This window comes from Schistocerca gregaria, unplaced genomic scaffold (assembly GCF_023897955.1).
Source record: "Schistocerca gregaria isolate iqSchGreg1 unplaced genomic scaffold, iqSchGreg1.2 ptg000156l, whole genome shotgun sequence".
In the NCBI taxonomy this organism is placed as follows: Eukaryota; Metazoa; Arthropoda; class Insecta; order Orthoptera; family Acrididae; genus Schistocerca; species Schistocerca gregaria.
The window spans coordinates 4,030,311-4,054,929 of NW_026061720.1; the positions used below are offsets into that span (position 1 = coordinate 4,030,311).

General features: G+C 49.5%; 12 non-coding genes across 12 annotated transcripts; all 12 read left to right on the forward strand.

The window, feature by feature from the left end:
* The first annotated feature begins 851 nt into the window (after nt 1-851).
* On the forward strand, nt 852-925 carry Trnaa-agc (transfer RNA alanine (anticodon AGC)). Its single transcript has one exon. It is a non-coding gene; the product is annotated as a tRNA-Ala (tRNA).
* A 1,486-nt stretch (nt 926-2,411) lies between these two features.
* Trnaa-agc (transfer RNA alanine (anticodon AGC)) lies at nt 2,412-2,485 on the forward strand. Its single transcript has one exon. It is a non-coding gene; the product is annotated as a tRNA-Ala (tRNA).
* Nucleotides 2,486-3,983: 1,498 nt separating this feature from the next.
* Nucleotides 3,984-4,057, forward strand: Trnaa-agc (transfer RNA alanine (anticodon AGC)). Its single transcript has one exon. It is a non-coding gene; the product is annotated as a tRNA-Ala (tRNA).
* Nucleotides 4,058-7,132: 3,075 nt separating this feature from the next.
* Nucleotides 7,133-7,206, forward strand: Trnaa-agc (transfer RNA alanine (anticodon AGC)). The gene has a single exon. It is a non-coding gene; the product is annotated as a tRNA-Ala (tRNA).
* Nucleotides 7,207-8,693: 1,487 nt separating this feature from the next.
* On the forward strand, nt 8,694-8,767 carry Trnaa-agc (transfer RNA alanine (anticodon AGC)). Its single transcript has one exon. It is a non-coding gene; the product is annotated as a tRNA-Ala (tRNA).
* A 1,515-nt stretch (nt 8,768-10,282) lies between these two features.
* On the forward strand, nt 10,283-10,356 carry Trnaa-agc (transfer RNA alanine (anticodon AGC)). The gene has a single exon. It is a non-coding gene; the product is annotated as a tRNA-Ala (tRNA).
* Nucleotides 10,357-11,871: 1,515 nt separating this feature from the next.
* Trnaa-agc (transfer RNA alanine (anticodon AGC)) lies at nt 11,872-11,945 on the forward strand. The gene has a single exon. It is a non-coding gene; the product is annotated as a tRNA-Ala (tRNA).
* A 1,486-nt stretch (nt 11,946-13,431) lies between these two features.
* On the forward strand, nt 13,432-13,505 carry Trnaa-agc (transfer RNA alanine (anticodon AGC)). Its single transcript has one exon. It is a non-coding gene; the product is annotated as a tRNA-Ala (tRNA).
* Nucleotides 13,506-15,020: 1,515 nt separating this feature from the next.
* Nucleotides 15,021-15,094, forward strand: Trnaa-agc (transfer RNA alanine (anticodon AGC)). Its single transcript has one exon. It is a non-coding gene; the product is annotated as a tRNA-Ala (tRNA).
* Nucleotides 15,095-16,609: 1,515 nt separating this feature from the next.
* Trnaa-agc (transfer RNA alanine (anticodon AGC)) lies at nt 16,610-16,683 on the forward strand. The gene has a single exon. It is a non-coding gene; the product is annotated as a tRNA-Ala (tRNA).
* Nucleotides 16,684-21,347: 4,664 nt separating this feature from the next.
* Trnaa-agc (transfer RNA alanine (anticodon AGC)) lies at nt 21,348-21,421 on the forward strand. Its single transcript has one exon. It is a non-coding gene; the product is annotated as a tRNA-Ala (tRNA).
* A 1,486-nt stretch (nt 21,422-22,907) lies between these two features.
* Trnaa-agc (transfer RNA alanine (anticodon AGC)) lies at nt 22,908-22,981 on the forward strand. The gene has a single exon. It is a non-coding gene; the product is annotated as a tRNA-Ala (tRNA).
* Nucleotides 22,982-24,619: the final 1,638 nt, after the last annotated feature.

A 24,619-nucleotide genomic window follows, 5' to 3' on the forward strand; every position in this document is an offset into this window, starting at 1 on the left:
CAGTTGGACGACAAGAGTTTTACACAGTAGCAAAGAGCGAGGCACTGAGTTGGCATGAACAATGGAGAGCACAATGGGGCTCGAGATGTGCTTGTTACCTCAGGTGCTGTGTGATTGTCGACAAGGAGTGAAATGGACCAATTTGTGACCGCCCTTTCAATTTAAGGCGTTCAAAACAGACGGAATTTGCATTCGTAATACCAGAGCATCGAAACTACTTGGAACTCTTGTGTATATGAACGTGTCCGCGCCTTTGTATTCTGGTACCTTCGCCGCTACAAACCAACCAACCATCGTGTCCGTGCACATCAGAGTCGCAAAGAATGGAGAATAGCCAGGCTTGGTCGCGTGTGTAGCTGTAGCTCAGTTGGCAGTTCGTTCGCTTAGCGTGTGAACGGTCTCGGGTTCAAGCCCCGGCTCCTCCATGTTTTGTGGTCAGTGCATGGTAAGTGTTGGTCGCGGCGAACATAATAGCACGCAAGAAGTTGCAAAACCAGCGTCACAGGCTGATATGATGTATACTGTCATAAGGAGAGCAAGATGTAAGTGTGGGGACCGGCTGTTATCGTGGTGTCATCGAGTGCAGATCTGTCTTAGGTATCACGGCTTAACGTCATTGAAGTCTAGAGGTGGACAACACGTTCGTCTTACTCAGAGCGGTGTCTGAACTCTATTTTCGACGTTATGGGTGCCACTTTCATTGTGGCCAACTACGATTCGATACAGAATGCACGAAACCTGAAAGACACCCTCACTGATACATAGAGTGTAGCGTTTGTCTGCGGAATAATGGGAGTGCAAGGGTCTGTGACGTTGATATGACTGTATGTAGCACTACTAGTTATCGGGGGGGTGGGCGTAGCTCAGATGGTAGAGCGCTCGCTTAGCGTGCGAGAGGTACTGGGATCGATACCCAGCGCCTCCAGAATTTTTATCACACCTACATGCGCTCCTTGCCATGCAAGTGGAATAATTCCCAACCGGCAGAGGTGTGTAGGCAGATACAAGCGAACGATTAGCATCCACAATTGGCGAGCGTGCTTTTATTCGTGCGCAGGAAGCACCCTCCTCCCACACCTACACTTAATTTAGAAACAGTACAAATGTTCCCATATGATTCTCAAGCCTAAGTCTGAAAGATCAGCCTTGCGCCGATTTCACGTAAATCCCACTGCACGTTCCCATTCTTTGCGTGCAGTCGGCTGCTACTGGTGTTGCTGGTTGTGACTGCTGATAACAGATGCCGTAGCAATCAATTCATGGAGTGAGTTGTATGTTTTGCGATAGTCTGTCTCTGACAAGCAAGCACAGGTGATATAGGTGCGAACACAGGAAGCTTGCAGCCCCTCGCTGCCTGCAGACACAGAGCAGCCACACTAGAAGAGCGGCCTAAGCCGTAGGCGAAATGTGCTCATTCGCTTTGGCGCGACGTCGAACTGTAAATAAGGCTGTCACTAGCGTGAGCGTCGTGTAAAGTCGGAAAAGTCATCTGCATGGGTGATTGCCAAGTTTGGGGAGCGTTTCGTAGTACGATCAGTGCAATGGAGACGCGGAAACTTGTTGTGTCCCAGTGTTTTGCAGTTGGACGACAAGAGTTTTACACACTGAGTTGGCATTAACAATGGAGAGCACAATGGGGCTCGAGATGTGCTTGTTACCTCAGGTGCTGTGTGATTGTCGACAAGGAGTGAAATGGACCAATTTGTGACCGCCCTTTCAATATAAGACGTTCAAAACAGACGGAATTTGCATTCGTAATACCAGAGCATCGAAACTACTTGGAACTCTTGTGTGTATGAACGTGGCCGCGCCTTTGTATTCTGGTACCTTCGCCGCTACAAACCAACCAACCATCGTGTCCGTGCACATCAGAGTCGCAAAGAATGGAGAATAGCCAGGCTTGGTCGTGTGTGTAGCTGTAGCTCAGTTGGCAGATCGTTCGCTTAGCGTGTGAACGGTCTCGGGTTCAAGCCCCGGCTCCTCCATGTTTTGTGGTCAGTGCATGGTAAGTGTTGGTCGCGGCGAACATAAACGCACGCAAGAAGTTGCAAAACCAGCGTCACAGACTGATATGATGTATACTGTCATAAGGAGAGCAAGATGTAAGTGTGGGGACCGGCTGGTATCGTGGTGTCATCGAGTGCAGATCTGTCTTAGGTATCACGGCTTAACGTCATTGAAGTCTAGAGGTGGACAACACGTTCGTCATACTCAGAGCGGTGTCTGAACTCTATTTTCGACGTTATGGGTGCCACTTTCATTGTGGCCAACTACGATTCGATACAGAATGCACGAAACCTGAAAGACACCCTCACTGATACATAGAGAGTAGTGTTTGTCTGCGGAATAATGGGAGTGCAAGGGTCTGTGACGTTGATATGACTGTATGTAGCACTACTAGTTATCGGGGGGGTGGGCGTAGCTCAGATGGTAGAGCGCTCGCTTAGCGTGCGAGAGGTACTGGGATCGATACCCAGCGCCTCCAGAATTTTTATCACACCTACATGCGCACCTTGCCATGCAAGTGGAATAATTCCCAACCGGCAGAGGTGTGTAGGCAGATACAAGCGAACGATTAGCATCCACAATTGGCGAGCGTGCTTTTATTCGTGCGCAGGAAGCACCCTCCTCCCACACCTACACTTAATTTAGAAACAGTACAAATGTTCCCATAAGATTCTCAAGCCTACGTCGGAAAGATCTGCCTTGCGCCGATTTCACGTAAATCCCACTGCACGTTCCCATTCTTTGCGTGCAGTCGGCTGCTACTGGTGTTGCTGGTTGTGACTGCTGATAACAGATGCCGTAGCAATCAATTCATGGAGTGAGTTGTATGTTTTGCGATAGTCTGTCTCTGACAAGGAAGCACAGGTGATATAGGTGCGAACACAGGAAGCTTGCAGCCCCTCGCTGCCTGCAGACACAGAGCAGCCACACTAGAAGAGCGGCCTAAGCCGTAGGCGAAATGTGCTCATTCGCTTTGGCGCGACGTCGAACTGTAAATAAGGCTGTCACTAGCGTGAGCGTTGCGTGAGCGTCGCGAAAAGTCGGAAAAGTCATCTGCATGGGTGATTGCCAAGTTTGGGGAGCGTTTCGTAGTACGATCAGTGCAATGGAGACGCGGAAACTTGTTGTGTCCCAGTGTTTTGCTGTTGGACGACAAGAGTTTTACACACTGAGTTGGCATGAACAATGGAGAGCACAATGGGGCTCGAGATGTGCTTGTTACCTCAGGTGCTGTGTGATTGTCGACAAGGAGTGAAATGGACCAATTTGTGACCGCCCTTTCAATTTAAGACGTTCAAAACAGACGGAATTTGCATTCGTAATACCAGAGCATCGAAACTACTTGAAACTCTTGTGTATATGAACGTGTCCGCGCCTTTGTATTCTGGTACCTTCGCCGCTACAAACGAACCAACCATCGTGTCCGTGCACATCAGAGTCGCAAAGAATGGAGAATAGCCAGGCTTGATCGTGTGTGTAGCTGTCGCTCAGTTGGCAGATCGTTCGCTTAGCGTGTGAACGGTCTCGGGTTCAAGCCCCGGCTCCTCCATGTTTTGTGGTCAGTGCATGGTAAGTGTTGGTCGCGGCGAACATAAACGCACGCAAGAAGTTGCAAAACCAGCGTCACAGACTGATATGATGTATACTGTCATAAGGAGAGCAAGATGTAAGTGTGGGGACCGGCTGTTATCGTGGTGTCATCGAGTGCAGATCTGTCTTAGGTATCACGGCTTAACGTCATTAAAGTCTAGAGGTGGACAACACGTTCGTCTTACTCAGAGCGGTGTCTGAACTCTATTTTCGACGTTATGGGTGCCACTTTCATTGTGGCCAACTACGATTCGATACAGAATGCACGAAACCTGAAAGACACCCTCACTGATACATAGAGAGTAGTGTTTGTCTGCGGAATAATGGGAGTGCAAGGGTCTGTGACGTTGATATGACTGTATGTAGCACCACTAGTTATGGGGTTGGGTGGGCGTAGCTCAGATGGTAGAGCGCTCGCTTAGCGTGCGAGAGGTACTGGGATCGATACCCAGCGCCTCCAGTATTTTTATCACACCTACATGCGCACCTTGCCATGCAAGTGGAATAATTCCCAACCGGCAGAGGTGTGTAGGCAGATACAAGCGAACGATTAGCATCCACAATTGGCGAGCATGCTTTTATTCGTGCGCAGGAAGCACCCTCCTCCCACACCTACACTTAATTTAGAAACAGTACAAATGTTCCCATAAGATTCTCAAGCCTACGTCGGAAAGATCTGCCTTGCGCCGATTTCACGTAAATCCCACTGCACGTTCCCATTCTTTGCGTGCAGTCGGCTGCTACTGGTGTTGCTGGTTGTGACTGCTGATAACAGATGCCGTAGCAATCAATTCATGGAGTGAGTTGTATGTTTTGCGATAGTCTGTCTCTGACAAGGAAGCACAGGTGATATAGGTGCGAACACAGGAAGCTTGCAGCCCCTCGCTGCCTGCAGACACAGAGCAGCCACACTAGAAGAGCGGCCTAAGCCGTAGGCGAAATGTGCTCATTCGCTTTGGCGCGACGTCGAACTGTAAATAAGGCTGTCACTAGCGTGAGAGTCGTGTAAAGTCGGAAAAGTCATCTGCATGGGTGATTGCCAAGTTTGGGGAGCGTTTCGTAGTACGATCAGTGCAATGGAGACGCGGAAACTTGTTGTGTCCCAGTGTTTTGCAGTTGGACGACAAGAGTTTTACACACTGAGTTGGCATGAACAATGGAGAGCACAATGGGGCTCGAGATGTGCTTGTTACCTCAGGTGCTGTGTGATTGTCGACAAGGAGTGAAATGGACCAATTTGTGACCGCCCTTTCAATTTAAGACGTTCAAAACAGACGGAATTTGCATTCGTAATACCAGAGCATCGAAACTACTTGGAACTCTTGTGTATATGAACGTGTCCGCGCCATTGTATTCTGGTACCTTCGCCGCTACAAACGAACCAACCGTCGTGTCCGTGCACATCAGAGTCGCAAAGAATGGAGAATAGCCAGGCTTGATCGTGTGTGTAGCTGTCGCTCAGTAGGCAGATCGTTCGCTTAGCGTGTGAACGGTCTCGGGTTCAAGCCCCGGCTCCTCCATGTTTTGTGGTCAGTGCATGGTAAGTGTTGGTCGCGGCGAACATAAACGCACGCAAGAAGTTGCAAAACCAGCGTCACAGACTGATATGATGTATACTGTCATAAGGAGAGCAAGATGTAAGTTTGGGGACCGGCTGTTATGGTGGTGTCATCGAGTGCAGATCTGTCTTAGGTATCACGGCTTAACGTCATTGAAGTCTAGAGGTGGACAACACGTTCGTCTTTCTCAGAGCGGTGTCTGAACTCTATTTTCGACGTTATGGGTGCCAATTTCATTGTGGCCAACTACGATTCGATACAGAATGCACGAAACCTGAAAGACACCCTCACTGATACATAGAGAGTAGCGTTTGTCTGCGGAATAATGGGAGTGCAAGGGTCTGTGACGTTGATATGACTGTATGTAGCACTACTAGTTATCGGGGGGGTGGGCGTAGCTCAGATGGTAGAGCGCTCACTTAGCGTTCGAGAGGTACTGGGCTCGATACCCAGCGCCTCCAGAATTTTTATCACACCTACATGCGCACCTTGCCATGCAAGTGGAATAATTCCCAACCGGCAGAGGTGTGTAGGCAGATACAAGCGAACGATTAGCATCCATAATTGGCGAGCGTGCTTCTATTCGTGCGCAGGGAGCACCCTCCTCCCACACCTACACTTAATTTAGAAACAGTACAAATGTTCCCATAAGATTCTCAAGCCTACGTCGGAAAGATCTGCCTTGCGCCGATTTCACGTAAATCCCACTGCACGTTCCCATTCTTTGCGTGCAGTCGGCTGCTACTGGTGTTGCTGGTTGTGACTGCTGATAACAGATGCCGTAGCAATCAATTCATGGAGTGAGTTGTATGTTTTGCGATAGTCTGTCTCTGACAAGGAAGAACAGGTGATATAGGTACGAACACAGGAAGCTTGCAGCCCCTCGCTGCCTGCAGACACAGAGCAGCCACACTAGAAGAGCGGCCTAAGCCGTAGGCGAAATGTGCTCATTCGCTTTGGCGCGACGTCGAACTGTAAATAAGGCTGTCACTAGCGTGAGCGTTGCGTGAGCGTCGCGAAAAGTCGGAAAAGTCATCTGCATGGGTGATTGCCAAGTTTGGGGAGCGTTTCGTAGTACGATCAGTGCAATGGAGACGCGGAAACTTGTTGTGTCCCAGTGTTTTGCAGTTGGACGACAAGAGTTTTACACAGTAGCAAAGAGCGAGGCACTGAGTTGGCATGAACAATGGAGAGCACAATGGGGCTCGAGATGTGCTTGTTACCTCAGGTGCTGTGTGATTGTCGACAAGGAGTGAAATGGACCAATTTGTGACCGCCCTTTCAATTTAAGGCGTTCAAAACAGACGGAATTTGCATTCGTAATACCAGAGCATCGAAACTACTTGGAACTCTTGTGTATATGAACGTGTCCGCGCCTTTGTATTCTGGTACCTTCGCCGCTACAAACCAACCAACCATCGTGTCCGTGCACATCAGAGTCGCAAAGAATGGAGAATAGCCAGGCTTGGTCGCGTGTGTAGCTGTAGCTCAGTTGGCAGTTCGTTCGCTTAGCGTGTGAACGGTCTCGGGTTCAAGCCCCGGCTCCTCCATGTTTTGTGGTCAGTGCATGGTAAGTGTTGGTCGCGGCGAACATAATAGCACGCAAGAAGTTGCAAAACCAGCGTCACAGGCTGATATGATGTATACTGTCATAAGGAGAGCAAGATGTAAGTGTGGGGACCGGCTGTTATCGTGGTGTCATCGAGTGCAGATCTGTCTTAGGTATCACGGCTTAACGTCATTGAAGTCTAGAGGTGGACAACACGTTCGTCTTACTCAGAGCGGTGTCTGAACTCTATTTTCGACGTTATGGGTGCCACTTTCATTGTGGCCAACTACGATTCGATACAGAATGCACGAAACCTGAAAGACACCCTCACTGATACATAGAGTGTAGCGTTTGTCTGCGGAATAATGGGAGTGCAAGGGTCTGTGACGTTGATATGACTGTATGTAGCACTACTAGTTATCGGGGGGGTGGGCGTAGCTCAGATGGTAGAGCGCTCGCTTAGCGTGCGAGAGGTACTGGGATCGATACCCAGCGCCTCCAGAATTTTTATCACACCTACATGCGCTCCTTGCCATGCAAGTGGAATAATTCCCAACCGGCAGAGGTGTGTAGGCAGATACAAGCGAACGATTAGCATCCACAATTGGCGAGCGTGCTTTTATTCGTGCGCAGGAAGCACCCTCCTCCCACACCTACACTTAATTTAGAAACAGTACAAATGTTCCCATATGATTCTCAAGCCTAAGTCTGAAAGATCTGCCTTGCGCCGATTTCACGTAAATCCCACTGCACGTTCCCATTCTTTGCGTGCAGTCGGCTGCTACTGGTGTTGCTGGTTGTGACTGCTGATAACAGATGCCGTAGCAATCAATTCATGGAGTGAGTTGTATGTTTTGCGATAGTCTGTCTCTGACAAGCAAGCACAGGTGATATAGGTGCGAACACAGGAAGCTTGCAGCCCCTCGCTGCCTGCAGACACAGAGCAGCCACACTAGAAGAGCGGCCTAAGCCGTAGGCGAAATGTGCTCATTCGCTTTGGCGCGACGTCGAACTGTAAATAAGGCTGTCACTAGCGTGAGCGTCGTGTAAAGTCGGAAAAGTCATCTGCATGGGTGATTGCCAAGTTTGGGGAGCGTTTCGTAGTACGATCAGTGCAATGGAGACGCGGAAACTTGTTGTGTCCCAGTGTTTTGCAGTTGGACGACAAGAGTTTTACACACTGAGTTGGCATGAACAATGGAGAGCACAATGGGGCTCGAGATGTGCTTGTTACCTCAGGTGCTGTGTGATTGTCGACAAGGAGTGAAATGGACCAATTTGTGACCGCCCTTTCAATTTAAGACGTTCAAAACAGACGGAATTTGCATTCGTAATACCAGAGCATCGAAACTACTTGGAACTCTTGTGTGTATGAACGTGGCCGCGCCTTTGTATTCTGGTACCTTCGCCGCTACAAACCAACCAACCATCGTGTCCGTGCACATCAGAGTCGCAAAGAATGGAGAATAGCCAGGCTTGGTCGTGTGTGTAGCTGTAGCTCAGTTGGCAGATCGTTCGCTTAGCGTGTGAACGGTCTCGGGTTCAAGCCCCGGCTCCTCCATGTTTTGTGGTCAGTGCATGGTAAGTGTTGGTCGCGGCGAACATAAACGCACGCAAGAAGTTGCAAAACCAGCGTCACAGACTGATATGATGTATACTGTCATAAGGAGAGCAAGATGTAAGTGTGGGGACCGGCTGGTATCGTGGTGTCATCGAGTGCAGATCTGTCTTAGGTATCACGGCTTAACGTCATTGAAGTCTAGAGGTGGACAACACGTTCGTCATACTCAGAGCGGTGTCTGAACTCTATTTTCGACGTTATGGGTGCCACTTTCATTGTGGCCAACTACGATTCGATACAGAATGCACGAAACCTGAAAGACACCCTCACTGATACATAGAGAGTAGTGTTTGTCTGCCGAATAATGGGAGTGCAAGGGTCTGTGACGTTGATATGACTGTATGTAGCACTACTAGTTATCGGGGGGGGTGGGCGTAGCTCAGATGGTAGAGCGCTCGCTTAGCGTGCGAGAGGTACTGGGATCGATACCCAGCGCCTCCAGAATTTTTATCACACCTACATGCGCACCTTGCCATGCAAGTGGAATAATTCCCAACCGGCAGAGGTGTGTAGGCAGATACAAGCGAACGATTAGCATCCACAATTGGCGAGCGTGCTTTTATTCGTGCGCAGGAAGCACCTTCCTCCCACACCTACACTTAATTTAGAAACAGTAAAAATGTTCCCATAAGATTCTCAAGCCTACGTCGGAAAGATCTGCCTTGCGCCGATTTCACGTAAATCCCACTGCACGTTCCCATTCTTTGCGTGCAGTCGGCTGCTACTGGTGTTGCTGGTTGTGACTGCTGATAACAGATGCCGTAGCAATCAATTCATGGAGTGAGTTGTATGTTTTGCGATAGTCTGTCTCTGACAAGGAAGCACAGGTGATATAGGTGCGAACACAGGAAGCTTGCAGCCCCTCGCTGCCTGCAGACACAGAGCAGCCACACTAGAAGAGCGGCCTAAGCCGTAGGCGAAATGTGCTCATTCGCTTTGGCGCGACGTCGAACTGTAAATAAGGCTGTCACTAGCGTGAGCGTTGCGTGAGCGTCGCGTAAAGTCGGAAAAGTCATCTGCATGGGTGATTGCCAAGTTTGGGGAGCGTTTCGTAGTACGATCAGTGCAATGGAGACGCGGAGACTTGTTGTGTCCCAGTGTTTTGCAGTTGGACGACAAGAGTTTTACACAGTAGCAAAGAGCGAGGCACTGAGTTGGCATGAACAATGGAGAGCACAATGGGGCTCGAGATGTGCTTGTTACCTCAGGTGCTGTGTGATTGTCGACAAGGAGTGAAATGGACCAATTTGTGACCGCCCTTTCAATTTAAGACGTTCAAAACAGACGGAATTTGCATTCGTAATACCAGAGCATCGAAACTACTTGGAACTCTTGTGTATATGAACGTGTCCGCGCCTTTGTATTCTGGTACCTTCGCCGCTACAAACCAACCAACCATCGTGTCCGTGCACATCAGAGTCGCAAAGAATGGAGAATAGCCAGGCTTGGTCGTGTGTGTAGCTGTAGCTCAGTTGGCAGATCGTTCGCTTAGCGTGTGAACGGTCTCGGGTTCAAGCCCCGGCTCCTCCATGTTTTGTGGTCAGTGCATGGTAAGTGTTGGTCGCGGCGAACATAAACGCACGCAAGAAGTTGCAAAACCAGCGTCACAGACTGATATGATGTATACTGTCATAAGGAGAGCAAGATGTAAGTGTGGGGACCGGCTGGTATCGTGGTGTCATCGAGTGCAGATCTGTCTTAGGTATCACGGCTTAACGTCATTGAAGTCTAGAGGTGGACAACACGTTCGTCATACTCAGAGCGGTGTCTGAACTCTATTTTCGACGTTATGGGTGCCACTTTCATTGTGGCCAACTACGATTCGATACAGAATGCACGAAACCTGAAAGACACCCTCACTGATACATAGAGAGTAGTGTTTGTCTGCGGAATAATGGGAGTGCAAGGGTCTGTGACGTTGATATGACTGTATGTAGCACTACTAGTTATCGGGGGGGTGGGCGTAGCTCAGATGGTAGAGCGCTCGCTTAGCGTGCGAGAGGTACTGGGATCGATACCCAGCGCCTCCAGAATTTTTATCACACCTACATGCGCACCTTGCCATGCAAGTGGAATAATTCCCAACCGGCAGAGGTGTGTAGGCAGATACAAGCGAACGATTAGCATCCACAATTGGCGAGCGTGCTTTTATTCGTGCGCAGGAAGCACCTTCCTCCCACACCTACACTTAATTTAGAAACAGTACAAATGTTCCCATAAGATTCTCAAGCCTACGTCGGAAAGATCTGCCTTGCGCCGATTTCACGTAAATCCCACTGCACGTTCCCATTCTTTGCGTGCAGTCGGCTGCTACTGGTGTTGCTGGTTGTGACTGCTGATAACAGATGCCGTAGCAATCAATTCATGGAGTGAGTTGTATGTTTTGCGATAGTCTGTCTCTGACAAGGAAGCACAGGTGATATAGGTGCGAACACAGGAAGCTTGCAGCCCCTCGCTGCCTGCAGACACAGAGCAGCCACACTAGAAGAGCGGCCTAAGCCGTAGGCGAAATGTGCTCATTCGCTTTGGCGCGACGTCGAACTGTAAATAAGGCTGTCACTAGCGTGAGCGTTGCGTGAGCGTCGCGAAAAGTCGGAAAAGTCATCTGCATGGGTGATTGCCAAGTTTGGGGAGCGTTTCGTAGTACGATCAGTGCAATGGAGACGCGGAAACTTGTTGTGTCCCAGTGTTTTGCAGTTGGACGACAAGAGTTTTACACAGTAGCAAAGAGCGAGGCACTGAGTTGGCATGAACAATGGAGAGCACAATGGGGCTCGAGATGTGCTTGTTACCTCAGGTGCTGTGTGATTGTCGACAAGGAGTGAAATGGACCAATTTGTGACCGCCCTTTCAATTTAAGACGTTCAAAACAGACGGAATTTGCATTCGTAATACCAGAGCATCGAAACTACTTGGAACTCTTGTGTATATGAACGTGTCCGCGCCTTTGTATTCTGGTACCTTCGCCGCTACAAACCAACCAACCATCGTGTCCGTGCACATCAGAGTCGCAAAGAATGGAGAATAGCCAGGCTTGGTCGCGTGTGTAGCTGTAGCTCAGTTGGCAGTTCGTTCGCTTAGCGTGTGAACGGTCTCGGGTTCAAGCCCCGGCTCCTCCATGTTTTGTGGTCAGTGCATGGTAAGTGTTGGTCGCGGCGAACATAATCGCACGCAAGAAGTTGCAAAACCAGCGTCACAGGCTGATATGATGTATACTGTCATAAGGAGAGCAAGATGTATGTGTGGGGACCGGCTGTTATCGTGGTGTCATCGAGTGCAGATCTGTCTTAGGTATCACGGCTTAACGTCATTGAAGTCTAGAGGTGGACAACACGTTCGTCTTACTCAGAGCGGTGTCTGAACTCTATTTTCGACGTTATGGGTGCCACTTTCATTGTGGCCAACTACGATTCGATACAGAATGCACGATACCTGAAAGACACCCTCACTGATACATAGAGTGTAGCGTTTGTCTGCGGAATAATGGGAGAGCAAGGGTCTGTGACGTTGATATGACTGTATGTAGCACTACTAGTTATCGGGGGGGTGGGCGTAGCTCAGATGGTAGAGCGCTCGCTTAGCGTGCGAGAGGTACTGGGATCGATACCCAGCGCCTCCAGAATTTTTATCACACCTACATGCGCTCCTTGCCATGCAAGTGGAATAATTCCCAACCGGCAGAGGTGTGTAGGCAGATACAAGCGAACGATTAGCATCCACAATTGGCGAGCGTGCTTTTATTCGTGCGCAGGAAGCACCCTCCTCCCACACCTACACTTAATTTAGAAACAGTACAAATGTTCCCATATGATTCTCAAGCCTAAGTCTGAAAGATCTGCCTTGCGCCGATTTCACGTAAATCCCACTGCACGTTCCCATTCTTTGCGTGCAGTCGGCTGCTACTGGTGTTGCTGGTTGTGACTGCTGATAACAGATGCCGTAGCAATCAATTCATGGAGTGAGTTGTATGTTTTGCGATAGTCTGTCTCTGACAAGCAAGCACAGGTGATATAGGTGCGAACACAGGAAGCTTGCAGCCCCTCGCTGCCTGCAGACACAGAGCAGCCACACTAGAAGAGCGGCCTAAGCCGTAGGCGAAATGTGCTCATTCGCTTTGGCGCGACGTCGAACTGTAAATAAGGCTGTCACTAGCGTGAGCGTCGTGTAAAGTCGGAAAAGTCATCTGCATGGGTGATTGCCAAGTTTGGGGAGCGTTTCGTAGTACGATCAGTGCAATGGAGACGCGGAAACTTGTTGTGTCCCAGTGTTTTGCAGTTGGACGACAAGAGTTTTACACACTGAGTTGGCATTAACAATGGAGAGCACAATGGGGCTCGAGATGTGCTTGTTACCTCAGGTGCTGTGTGATTGTCGACAAGGAGTGAAATGGACCAATTTGTGACCGCCCTTTCAATTTAAGACGTTCAAAACAGACGGAATTTGCATTCGTAATACCAGAGCATCGAAACTACTTGGAACTCTTGTGTGTATGAACGTGGCCGCGCCTTTGTATTCTGGTACCTTCGCCGCTACAAACCAACCAACCATCGTGTCCGTGCACATCAGAGTCGCAAAGAATGGAGAATAGCCAGGCTTGGTCGTGTGTGTAGCTGTAGCTCAGTTGGCAGTTCGTTCGCTTAGCGTGTGAACGGTCTCGGGTTCAAGCCCCGGCTCCTCCATGTTTTGTGGTCAGTGCATGGTAAGTGTTGGTCGCGGCGAACATAAACGCACGCAAGAAGTTGCAAAACCAGCGTCACAGGCTGATATGATGTATACTGTCATAAGGAGAGCAAGATGTAAGTGTGGGGACCGGCTGTTATCGTGGTGTCATCGAGTGCAGATCTGTCTTAGGTATCACGGCTTAACGTCATTGAAGTCTAGAGGTGGACAACACGTTCGTCTTACTCAGAGCGGTGTCTGAACTCTATTTTCGACGTTATGGGTGCCACTTTCATTGTGGCCAACTACGATTCGATACAGAATGCACGAAACCTGAAAGACACCCTCACTGATACATAGAGAGTAGCGTTTGTCTGCGGAATAATGGGAGTGCAAGGGTCTGTGACGTTGATATGACTGTATGTAGCACTACTAGTTATCGGGGGGGTGGGCGTAGCTCAGATGGTAGAGCGCTCGCTTAGCGTGCGAGAGGTACTGGGATCGATACCCAGCGCCTCCAGAATTTTTATCACACCTACATGCGCACCTTGCCATGCAAGTGGAATAATTCCCAACCGGCAGAGGTGTGTAGGCAGATACAAGCGAACGATTAGCATCCACTATTGGCGAGCGTGCTTTTATTCGTGCGCAGGAAGCACCCACCTCCCACACCTACACTTAATTTAGAAACAGTAAAAATGTTCCCATAAGATTCTCAAGCCTACGTCGGAAAGATCTGCCTTGCGCCGATTTCACGTAAATCCCACTGCACGTTCCCATTCTTTGCGTGCAGTCGGCTGCTACTGGTGTTGCTGGTTGTGACTGCTGATAACAGATGCCGTAGCAATCAATTCATGGAGTGAGTTGTATGTTTTGCGATAGTCTGTCTCTGACAAGGAAGCACAGGTGATATAGGTGCGAACACAGGAAGCTTGCAGCCCCTCGCTGCCTGCAGACACAGAGCAGCCACACTAGAAGAGCGGCCTAAGCCGTAGGCGAAATGTGCTCATTCGCTTTGGCGCGACGTCGAACTGTAAATAAGGCTGTCACTAGCGTGAGCGTTGCGTGAGCGTCGCGTAAAGTCGGAAAAGTCATCTGCATGGGTGATTGCCAAGTTTGGGGAGCGTTTCGTAGTACGATCAGTGCAATGGAGACGCGGAGACTTGTTGTGTCCCAGTGTTTTGCAGTTGGACGACAAGAGTTTTACACAGTAGCAAAGAGCGAGGCACTGAGTTGGCATGAACAATGGAGAGCACAATGGGGCTCGAGATGTGCTTGTTACCTCAGGTGCTGTGTGATTGTCGACAAGGAGTGAAATGGACCAATTTGTGACCGCCCTTTCAATTTAAGACGTTCAAAACAGACGGAATTTGCATTCGTAATACCAGAGCATCGAAACTACTTGGAACTCTTGTGTATATGAACGTGTCCGCGCCTTTGTATTCTGGTACCTTCGCCGCTACAAACCAACCAACCATCGTGTCCGTGCACATCAGAGTCGCAAAGAATGGAGAATAGCCAGGCTTGGTCGCGTGTGTAGCTGTAGCTCAGTTGGCAGTTCGTTCGCTTAGCGTGTGAACGGTCTCGGGTTCAAGCCCCGGCTCCTCCATGTTTTGTGGTCAGTGCATGGTAAGTGTTGGTCGCGGCGAACATAATCGCACGCAAGAAGTTGCAAAACCAGCGTCACAGGCTGATATGATGTATACTGTCATAAGGAGAGCAAGATGTAAGTGTGGGGACCGGCTGTTATCGTGGTGTCATCGAGTGCAGATCTGTCTTAGGTATCACGGCTTAACGTCATTGAAGTCTAGAGGTGGACAACACGTTCGTCTTACTCAGAGCGGTGTCTGAACTCTATTTTCGACGTTATGGGTGCCACTTTCATTGTGGCCAACTACGATTCGATACAGAATGCACGAAACCTGAAAGACACCCTCACTGATACATAGAGTGTAGCGTTTGTCTGCGGAATAATGGGAGTGCAAGGGTCTGTGACGTTGATATGACTGTATGTAGCACTACTAGTTATCGGGGGGGTGGGCGTAGCTCAGATGGTAGAGCGCTCGCTTAGCGTGCGAGAGGTACTGGGATCGATACCCAGCGCCTCCAGAATTTTTATCACACCTACATGCGCTCCTTGCCATGCAAGTGGAATAATTCCCAACCGGCAGAGGTGTGTAGGCAGATACAAGCGAACGATTAGCATCCACAATTGGCGAGCGTGCTTTTATTCGTGCGCAGGAAGCACCCTCCTCCCACACCTACACTTAATTTAGAAACAGTACAAATGTTCCCATATGATTCTCAAGCCTAAGTCTGAAAGATCTGCCTTGCGCCGATTTCACGTAAATCCCACTGCACGTTCCCATTCTTTGCGTGCAGTCGGCTGCTACTGGTGTTGCTGGTTGTGACTGCTGATAACAGATGCCGTAGCAATCAATTCATGGAGTGAGTTGTATGTTTTGCGATAGTCTGTCTCTGACAAGGAAGAACAGGTGATATAGGTGCGAACACAGGAAGCTTGCAGCCCCTCGCTGCCTGCAGACACAGAGCAGCCACACTAGAAGAGCGGCCTAAGCCGTAGGCGAAATGTGCTCATTCGCTTTGGCGCGACGTCGAACAGTAAATAAGGCTGTCACTAGCGTGAGCGTTGCGTGAGCGTCGCGAAAAGTCGGAAAAGTCATCTGCATGGGTGATTGCCAAGTTTGGGGAGCGTTTCGTAGTACGATCAGTGCAATGGAGACGCGGAAACTTGTTGTGTCCCAGTGTTTTGCAGTTGGACGACAAGAGTTTTACACAGTAGCAAAGAGCGAGGCACTGAGTTGGCATGAACAATGGAGAGCACAATGGGGCTCGAGATGTGCTTGTTACCTCAGGTGCTGTGTGATTGTCGACAAGGAGTGAAATGGACCAATTTGTGACCGCCCTTTCAATTTAAGACGTTCAAAACAGACGGAATTTGCATTCGTAATACCAGAGCATCGAAACTACTTGGAACTCTTGTGTATATGAACGTGTCCGCGCCTTTGTATTCTGGTACCTTCGCCGCTACAAACCAACCAACCATCGTGTCCGTGCACATCAGAGTCGCAAAGAATGGAGAATAGCCAGGCTTGGTCGCGTGTGTAGCTGTAGCTCAGTTGGCAGTTCGTTCGCTTAGCGTGTGAACAGTCTCGGGTTCAAGCCCCGGCTCCTCCATGTTTTGTGGTCAGTGCATGGTAAGTGTTGGTCGCGGCGAACATAAACGCACGCAAGAAGTTGCAAAACCAGCGTCACAGGCTGATATGATGTATACTGTCATAAGGAGAGCAAGATGTAAGTGTGGGGACCGGCTGTTATCGTGGTGTCATCGAGTGCAGATCTGTCTTAGGTATCACGGCTTAACGTCATTGAAGTCTAGAGGTGGACAACACGTTCGTCTTACTCAGAGCGGTGTCTGAACTCTATTTTCGACGTTATGGGTGCCACTTTCATTGTGGCCAACTACGATTCGATACAGAATGCACGAAACCTGAAAGACACCCTCACTGATACATAGAGTGTAGCGTTTGTCTGCGGAATAATGGGAGTGCAAGGGTCTGTGACGTTGATATGACTGTATGTAGCACTACTAGTTATCGGGGGGGTGGGCGTAGCTCAGATGGTAGAGCGCTCGCTTAGCGTGCGAGAGGTACTGGGATCGATACCCAGCGCCTCCAGAATTTTTATCACACCTACATGCGCTCCTTGCCATGCAAGTGGAATAATTCCCAACCGGCAGAGGTGTGTAGGCAGATACAAGCGAACGATTAGCATCCACAATTGGCGAGCGTGCTTTTATTCGTGCGCAGGAAGCACCCTCCTCCCACACCTACACTTAATTTAGAAACAGTACAAATGTTCCCATATGATTCTCAAGCCTAAGTCTGAAAGATCTGCCTTGCGCCGATTTCACGTAAATCCCACTGCACGTTCCCATTCTTTGCGTGCAGTCGGCTGCTACTGGTGTTGCTGGTTGTGACTGCTGATAACAGATGCCGTAGCAATCAATTCATGGAGTGAGTTGTATGTTTTGCGATAGTCTGTCTCTGACAAGCAAGCACAGGTGATATAGGTGCGAACACAGGAAGCTTGCAGCCCCTCGCTGCCTGCAGACACAGAGCAGCCACACTAGAAGAGCGGCCTAAGCCGTAGGCGAAATGTGCTCATTCGCTTTGGCGCGACGTCGAACTGTAAATAAGGCTGTCACTAGCGTGAGCGTCGTGTAAAGTCGGAAAAGTCATCTGCATGGGTGATTGCCAAGTTTGGGGAGCGTTTCGTAGTACGATCAGTGCAATGGAGACGCGGAAACTTGTTGTGTCCCAGTGTTTTGCAGTTGGACGACAAGAGTTTTACACACTGAGTTGGCATTAACAATGGAGAGCACAATGGGGCTCGAGATGTGCTTGTTACCTCAGGTGCTGTGTGATTGTCGACAAGGAGTGAAATGGACCAATTTGTGACCGTCCTTTCAATTTAAGACGTTCAAAACAGACGGAATTTGCATTCGTAATACCAGAGCATCGAAACTACTTGGAACTCTTGTGTGTATGAACGTGTCCGCGCCTTTGTATTCTGGTACCTTCGCCGCTACAAACCAACCAACCATCGTGTCCGTGCACATCAGAGTCGCAAAGAATGGAGAATAGCCAGGCTTGGTCGTGTGTGTAGCTGTAGCTCAGTTGGCAGTTCGTTCGCTTAGCGTGTGAACGGTCTCGGGTTCAAGCCCCGGTTCCTCCATGTTTTGTGGTCAGTGCATGGTAAGTGTTGGTCGCGGCGAACATAAACGCACGCAAGAAGTTGCAAAACAAGCGTCACAGGCCGATATGATGTATACTGTCATAAGGAGAGCAAGATGTAAGTGTGGGGACCGGCTGTTATCGTGGTGTCATCGAGTGCAGATCTGTCTTAGGTATCACGGCTTAACGTCATTGAAGTCTAGAGGTGGACAACACGTTCGTCTTACTCAGAGCGGTGTCTGAACTCTATTTTCGACGTTATGGGTGCCACTTTCATTGTGGCCAACTACGATTCGATACAGAATGCACGAAACCTGAAAGACACCCTCACTGATACATAGAGAGTAGCGTTTGTCTGCGGAATAATGGGAGTGCAAGGGTCTGTGACGTTGATATGACTGTATGTAGCACTACTAGTTATCGGGGGGGTGGGCGTAGCTCAGATGGTAGAGCGCTCACTTAGCGTGCGAGAGGTACTGGGATCGATACCCAGCGCCTCCAGAATTTTTATCACACCTACATGCGCACCTTGCCATGCAAGTGGAATAATTCCCAACCGGCAGAGGTGTGTAGGCAGATACAAGCGAACGATTAGCATCCACAATTGGCGAGCGTGCTTCTATTCGTGCGCAGGGAGCACCCTCCTCCCACACCTACACTTAATTTAGAAACAGTACAAATGTTCCCATAAGATTCTCAAGCCTACGTCGGAAAGATCTGCCTTGCGCCGATTTCACGTAAATCCCACTGCACGTTCCCATTCTTTGCGTGCAGTCGGCTGCTACTGGTGTTGCTGGTTGTGACTGCTGATAACAGATGCCGTAGCAATCAATTCATGGAGTGAGTTGTATGTTTTGCGATAGTCTGTCTCTGACAAGGAAGCACAGGTGATATAGGTGCGAACACAGGAAGCTTGCAGCCCCTCGCTGCCTGCAGACACAGAGCAGCCACACTAGAAGAGCGGCCTAAGCCGTAGGCGAAATGTGCTCATTCGCTTTGGCGCGACGTCGAACTGTAAATAAGGCTGTCACTAGCGTGAGCGTTGCGTGAGCGTCGCGAAAAGTCGGAAAAGTCATCTGCATGGGTGATTGCCAAGTTTGGGGAGCGTTTCGTAGTACGATCAGTGCAATGGAGACGCGGAAACTTGTTGTGTCCCAGTGTTTTGCAGTTGGACGACAAGAGTTTTACACAGTAGCAAAGAGCGAGGCACTGAGTTGGCATGAACAATGGAGAGCACAATGGGGCTCGAGATGTGCTTGTTACCTCAGGTGCTGTGTGATTGTCGACAAGGAGTGAAATGGACCAATTTGTGACCGTCCTTTCAATTTAAGACGTTCAAAACAGACGGAATTTGCATTCGTAATACCAGAGCATCGAAACTACTTGGAACTCTTGTGTGTATGAACGTGTCCGCGCCTTTGTATTCTGGTACCTTCGCCGCTACAAACCAACCAACCATCGTGTCCGTGCACATCAGAGTCGCAAAGAATGGAGAATAGCCAGGCTTGGTCGTGTGTGTAGCTGTAGCTCAGTTGGCAGTTCGTTCGCTTAGCGTGTGAACGGTCTCGGGTTCAAGCCCCGGTTCCTCCATGTTTTGTGGTCAGTGCATGGTAAGTGTTGGTCGCGGCGAACATAAACGCACGCAAGAAGTTGCAAAACAAGCGTCACAGGCCGATATGATGTATACTGTCATAAGGAGAGCAAGATGTATGTGTGGGGACCGGCTGTTATCGTGGTGTCATCGAGTGCAGATCTGTCTTAGGTATCACGGCTTAACGTCATTGAAGTCTAGAGGTGGACAACACGTTCGTCTTACTCAGAGCGGTGTCTGAACACTATTTTCGACGTTATGGGTGCCACTTTCATTGTGGCCAACTACGATTCGATACAGAATGCACGAAACCTGAAAGACACCCTCACTGATACATAGAGAGTAGCGTTTGTCTGCGGAATAATGGGAGTGCAAGGGTCTGTGACGTTGATATGACTGTATGTAGCACTACTAGTTATCGGGGGGGTGGGCGTAGATCAGATGGTAGAGCGCTCACTTAGCGTGCGAGAGGTACTGGGATCGATACCCAGCGCCTCCAGAGTTTTTATCACACCTACATGCGCACCTTGCCATGCAAGTGGAATAATTCCCAACCGGCAGAGGTGTGTAGGCAGATACAAGCGTTCGATTAGCATCCACAATTGGCGAGCGTGCTTCTATTCTTGCGCAGGGAGCACCCTCCTCCCACACCTACACTTAATTTAGAAACAGTACAAATGTTCCCATAAGATTCTCAAGCCTACGTCGGAAAGATCTGCCTTGCGCCGATTTCACGTAAATCCCACTGCACGTTCCCATTCTTTGCGTGCAGTCGGCTGCTACTGGTGTTGCTGGTTGTGACTGCTGATAACAGATGCCGTAGCAATCAATTCATGGAGTGAGTTGTATGTTTTGCGATAGTCTGTCTCTGACAAGCAAGCACAGGTGATATAGGTGCGAACACAGGAAGCTTGCAGCCCCTCGCTGCCTGCAGACACAGAGCAGCCACACTAGAAGAGCGGCCTAAGACGTAGGCGAAATGTGCTCATTCGCTTTGGCGCGACGTCGAACTGTAAATAAGGCTGTCACTAGCGTGAGCGTTGCGTGAGCGTCGCGAAAAGTCGGAAAAGTCATCTGCATGGGTGATTGCCAAGTTTGGGGAGCGTTTCGTAGTACGATCAGTGCAATGGAGACGCGGAAACTTGTTGTGTCCCAGTGTTTTGCAGTTGGACGACAAGAGTTTTACACAGTAGCAAAGAGCGAGGCACTGAGTTGGCATGAACAATGGAGAGCACAATGGGGCTCGAGATGTGCTTGTTACCTCAGGTGCTGTGTGATTGTCGACAAGGAGTGAAATGGACCAATTTGTGACCGCCCTTTCAATTTAAGACGTTCAAAACAGACGGAATTTGCATTCGTAATACCAGAGCATCGAAACTACTTGGAACTCTTGTGTATATGAACGTGTCCGCGCCTTTGTATTCTGGTACCTTCGCCGCTACAAACCAACCAACCATCGTGTCCGTGCACATCAGAGTCGCAAAGAATGGAGAATAGCCAGGCTTGGTCGCGTGTGTAGCTGTAGCTCAGTTGGCAGTTCGTTCGCTTAGCGTGTGAACGGTCTCGGGTTCAAGCCCCGGCTCCTCCATGTTTTGTGGTCAGTGCATGGTAAGTGTTGGTCGCGGCGAACATAAACGCACGCAAGAAGTTGCAAAACCAGCGTCACAGGCTGATATGATGTATACTGTCATAAGGAGAGCAAGATGTAAGTGTGGGGACCGGCTGTTATCGTGGTGTCATCGAGTGCAGATCTGTCTTAGGTATCACGGCTTAACGTCATTGAAGTCTAGAGGTGGACAACACGTTCGTCTTACTCAGAGCGGTGTCTGAACTCTATTTTCGACGTGATGGGTGCCACTTTCATTGTGGCCAACTACGATTCGATACAGAATGCACGAAACCTGAAAGACACCCTCACTGATACATAGAGTGTAGCGTTTGTCTGCGGAATAATGGGAGTGCAAGGGTCTGTGACGTTGATATGACTGTATGTAGCACTACTAGTTATCGGGGGGGTGGGCGTAGCTCAGATGGTAGAGCGCTCGCTTAGCGTGCGAGAGGTACTGGGATCGATACCCAGCGCCTCCAGAATTTTTATCACACCTACATGCGCACCTTGCCATGCAAGTGGAATAATTCCCAACCGGCAGAGGTGTGTAGGCAGATACAAGCGAACGATTAGCATCCACAATTGGCGAGCGTGCTTTTATTCGTGCGCAGGAAGCACCCTCCTCCCACACCTACACTTAATTTAGAAACAGTACAAATGTTCCCATATGATTCTAAAGCCTAAGTCGGAAAGATCTGCCTTGCGCCGATTTCACGTAAATCCCACTGCACGTTCCCATTCTTTGCGTGCAGTCGGCTGCTACTGGTGTTGCTGGTTGTGACTGCTGATAACAGATGCCGTAGCAATCAATTCATGGATTGAGTTGTATGTTTTGCGATAGTCTGTCTCTGACAAGCAAGCACAGGTGATATAGGTGCGAACACAGGAAGCTTGCAGCCCCTCGCTGCCTGCAGACACAGAGCAGCCACACTAGAAGAGCGGCCTAAGCCGTAGGCGAAATGTGCTCATTCGCTTTGGCGCGACGTCGAACTGTAAATAAGGCTGTCACTAGCGTGAGCGTCGTGTAAAGTCGGAAAAGTCATCTGCATGGGTGATTGCCAAGTTTGGGGAGCGTTTCGTAGTACGATCAGTGCAATGGAGACGCGGAAACTTGTTGTGTCCCAGTGTTTTGCAGTTGGACGACAAGAGTTTTACACACTGAGTTGGCATTAACAATGGAGAGCACAATGGGGCTCGAGATGTGCTTGTTACCTCAGGTGCTGCGTGATTGTCGACAAGGAGTGAAATGGACCAATTTGTGACCGCCCTTTCAATTTAAGACGTTCAAAACAGACGGAATTTGCATTCGTAATACCAGAGCATCGAAACTACTTGGAACTCTTGTGTGTATGAACGTGGCCGCGCCTTTGTATTCTGGTACCTTCGCCGCTACAAACCAACCAACCATCGTGTCCGTGCACATCAGAGTCGCAAAGAATGGAGAATAGCCAGGCTTGGTCGTGTGTGTAGCTGTAGCTCAGTTGGCAGTTCGTTCGCTTAGCGTGTGAACGGTCTCGGGTTCAAGCCCCGGTTCCTCCATGTTTTGTGGTCAGTGCATGGTAAGTGTTGGTCGCGGCGAACATAAACGCACGCAAGAAGTTGCAAAACCAGCGTCACAGGCTGATATGATGTATACTGTCATAAGGAGAGCAAGATGTAAGTGTGGGGACCGGCTGTTATCGTGGTGTCATCGAGTGCAGATCTGTCTTACGTATCACGGCTTAACGTCATTGAAGTCTAGAGGTGGACAACACGTTCGTCTTACTCAGAGCGGTGTCTGAACTCTATTTTCGACGTTATGGGTGCCACTTTCATTGTGGCCAACTACGATTCGATACAGAATGCACGAAACCTGAAAGACACCCTCACTGATACATAGAGAGTAGCGTTTGTCTGCGGAATAATGGGAGTGCAAGGGTCTGTGACGTTGATATGACTGTATGTAGCACTACTAGTTATCGGGGGGGTGGGCGTAGCTCAGATGGTAGAGCGCTCGCTTAGCGTGCGAGAGGTACTGGGATCGATACCCAGCGCCTCCAGAATTTTTATCACACCTACATGCGCACCTTGCCATGCAAGTGGAATAATTCCCAACCGGCAGAGGTGTGTAGGCAGATACAAGCGAACGATTAGCATCCACAATTGGCGAGCGTGCTTTTATTCGTGCGCAGGAAGCACCCACCTCCCACACCTACACTTAATTTAGAAACAGTAAAAATGTTCCCATAAGATTTTCAAGCCTACGTCGGAAAGATCTGCCTTGCGCCGATTTCACGTAAATCCCACTGCACGTTCCCATTCTTTGCGTGCAGTCGGCTGCTACTGGTGTTGCTGGTTGTGACTGCTGATAACAGATGCCGTAGCAATCAATTCATGGAGTGAGTTGTATGTTTTGCGATAGTCTGTCTCTGACAAGGAAGCACAGGTGATATAGGTGCGAACACAGGAAGCTTGCAGCCCCTCGCTGCCTGCAGACACAGAGCAGCCACACTAGAAGAGCGGCCTAAGCCGTAGGCGAAATGTGCTCATTCGCTTTGGCGCGACGTCGAACTGTAAATAAGGCTGTCACTAGCGTGAGCGTTGCGTAAAGTCGGAAAAGTCATCTGCATGGGTGATTGCCAAGTTTGGGGAGCGTTTCGTAGTACGATCAGTGCAATGGAGATGCGGAAACTTGTTGTGTCCCAGTGTTTTGCAGTTGGACGACAAGAGTTTTACACAGTAGCAAAGAGCGAGGCACTGAGTTGGCATGAACAATGGAGAGCACAATGGGGCTCGAGATGTGCTTCTTACCTCAGGTGCTGTGTGATTGTCGACAAGGAGTGAAATGGACCAATTTGTGGCCGCCCTTTCAATTTAAGACGTTCAAAACAGACGGAATTTGCATTCGTAATACCAGAGCATCGAAACTACTTGGAACTCTTGTGTGTATGAACGTGTCCGCGCCTTTGTATTCTGGTACCTTCGCCGCTACAAACCAACCAACCATCGTGTCCGTGCACATCAGAGTCGCAAAGAATGGAGAATAGCCAGGCTTGGTCGTGTGTGTAGCTGTAGCTCAGTTGGCAGTTCGTTCGCTTAGCGTGTGAACGGTCTCGGGTTCAAGCCCCGGTTCCTCCATGTTTTGTGGTCAGTGCATGGTAAGTGTTGGTCGCGGCGAACATAAACGCACGCAAGAAGTTGCAAAACAAGCGTCACAGGCCGATATGATGTATACTGTCATAAGGAGAGCAAGATGTAAGTGTGGGGACCGGCTGTTATCGTGGTGTCATCGAGTGCAGATCTGTCTTAGGTATCACGGCTTAACGTCATTGAAGTCTAGAGGTGGACAACACGTTCGTCTTACTCAGAGCGGTGTCTGAACTCTATTTTCGACGTTATGGGTGCCACTTTCATTGTGGCCAACTACGATTCGATACAGAATGCACGAAACCTGAAAGACACCCTCACTGATACATAGAGAGTAGCGTTTGTCTGCGGAATAATGGGAGTGCAAGGGTCTGTGACGTTGATATGACTGTATGTAGCACTACTAGTTATCGGGGGGGTGGGCGTAGCTCAGATGGTAGAGCGCTCACTTAGCGTGCGAGAGGTACTGGGATCGATACCCAGCGCCTCCAGAATTTTTATCACACCTACATGCGCACCTTGCCATGCAAGTGGAATAATTCCCAACCGGC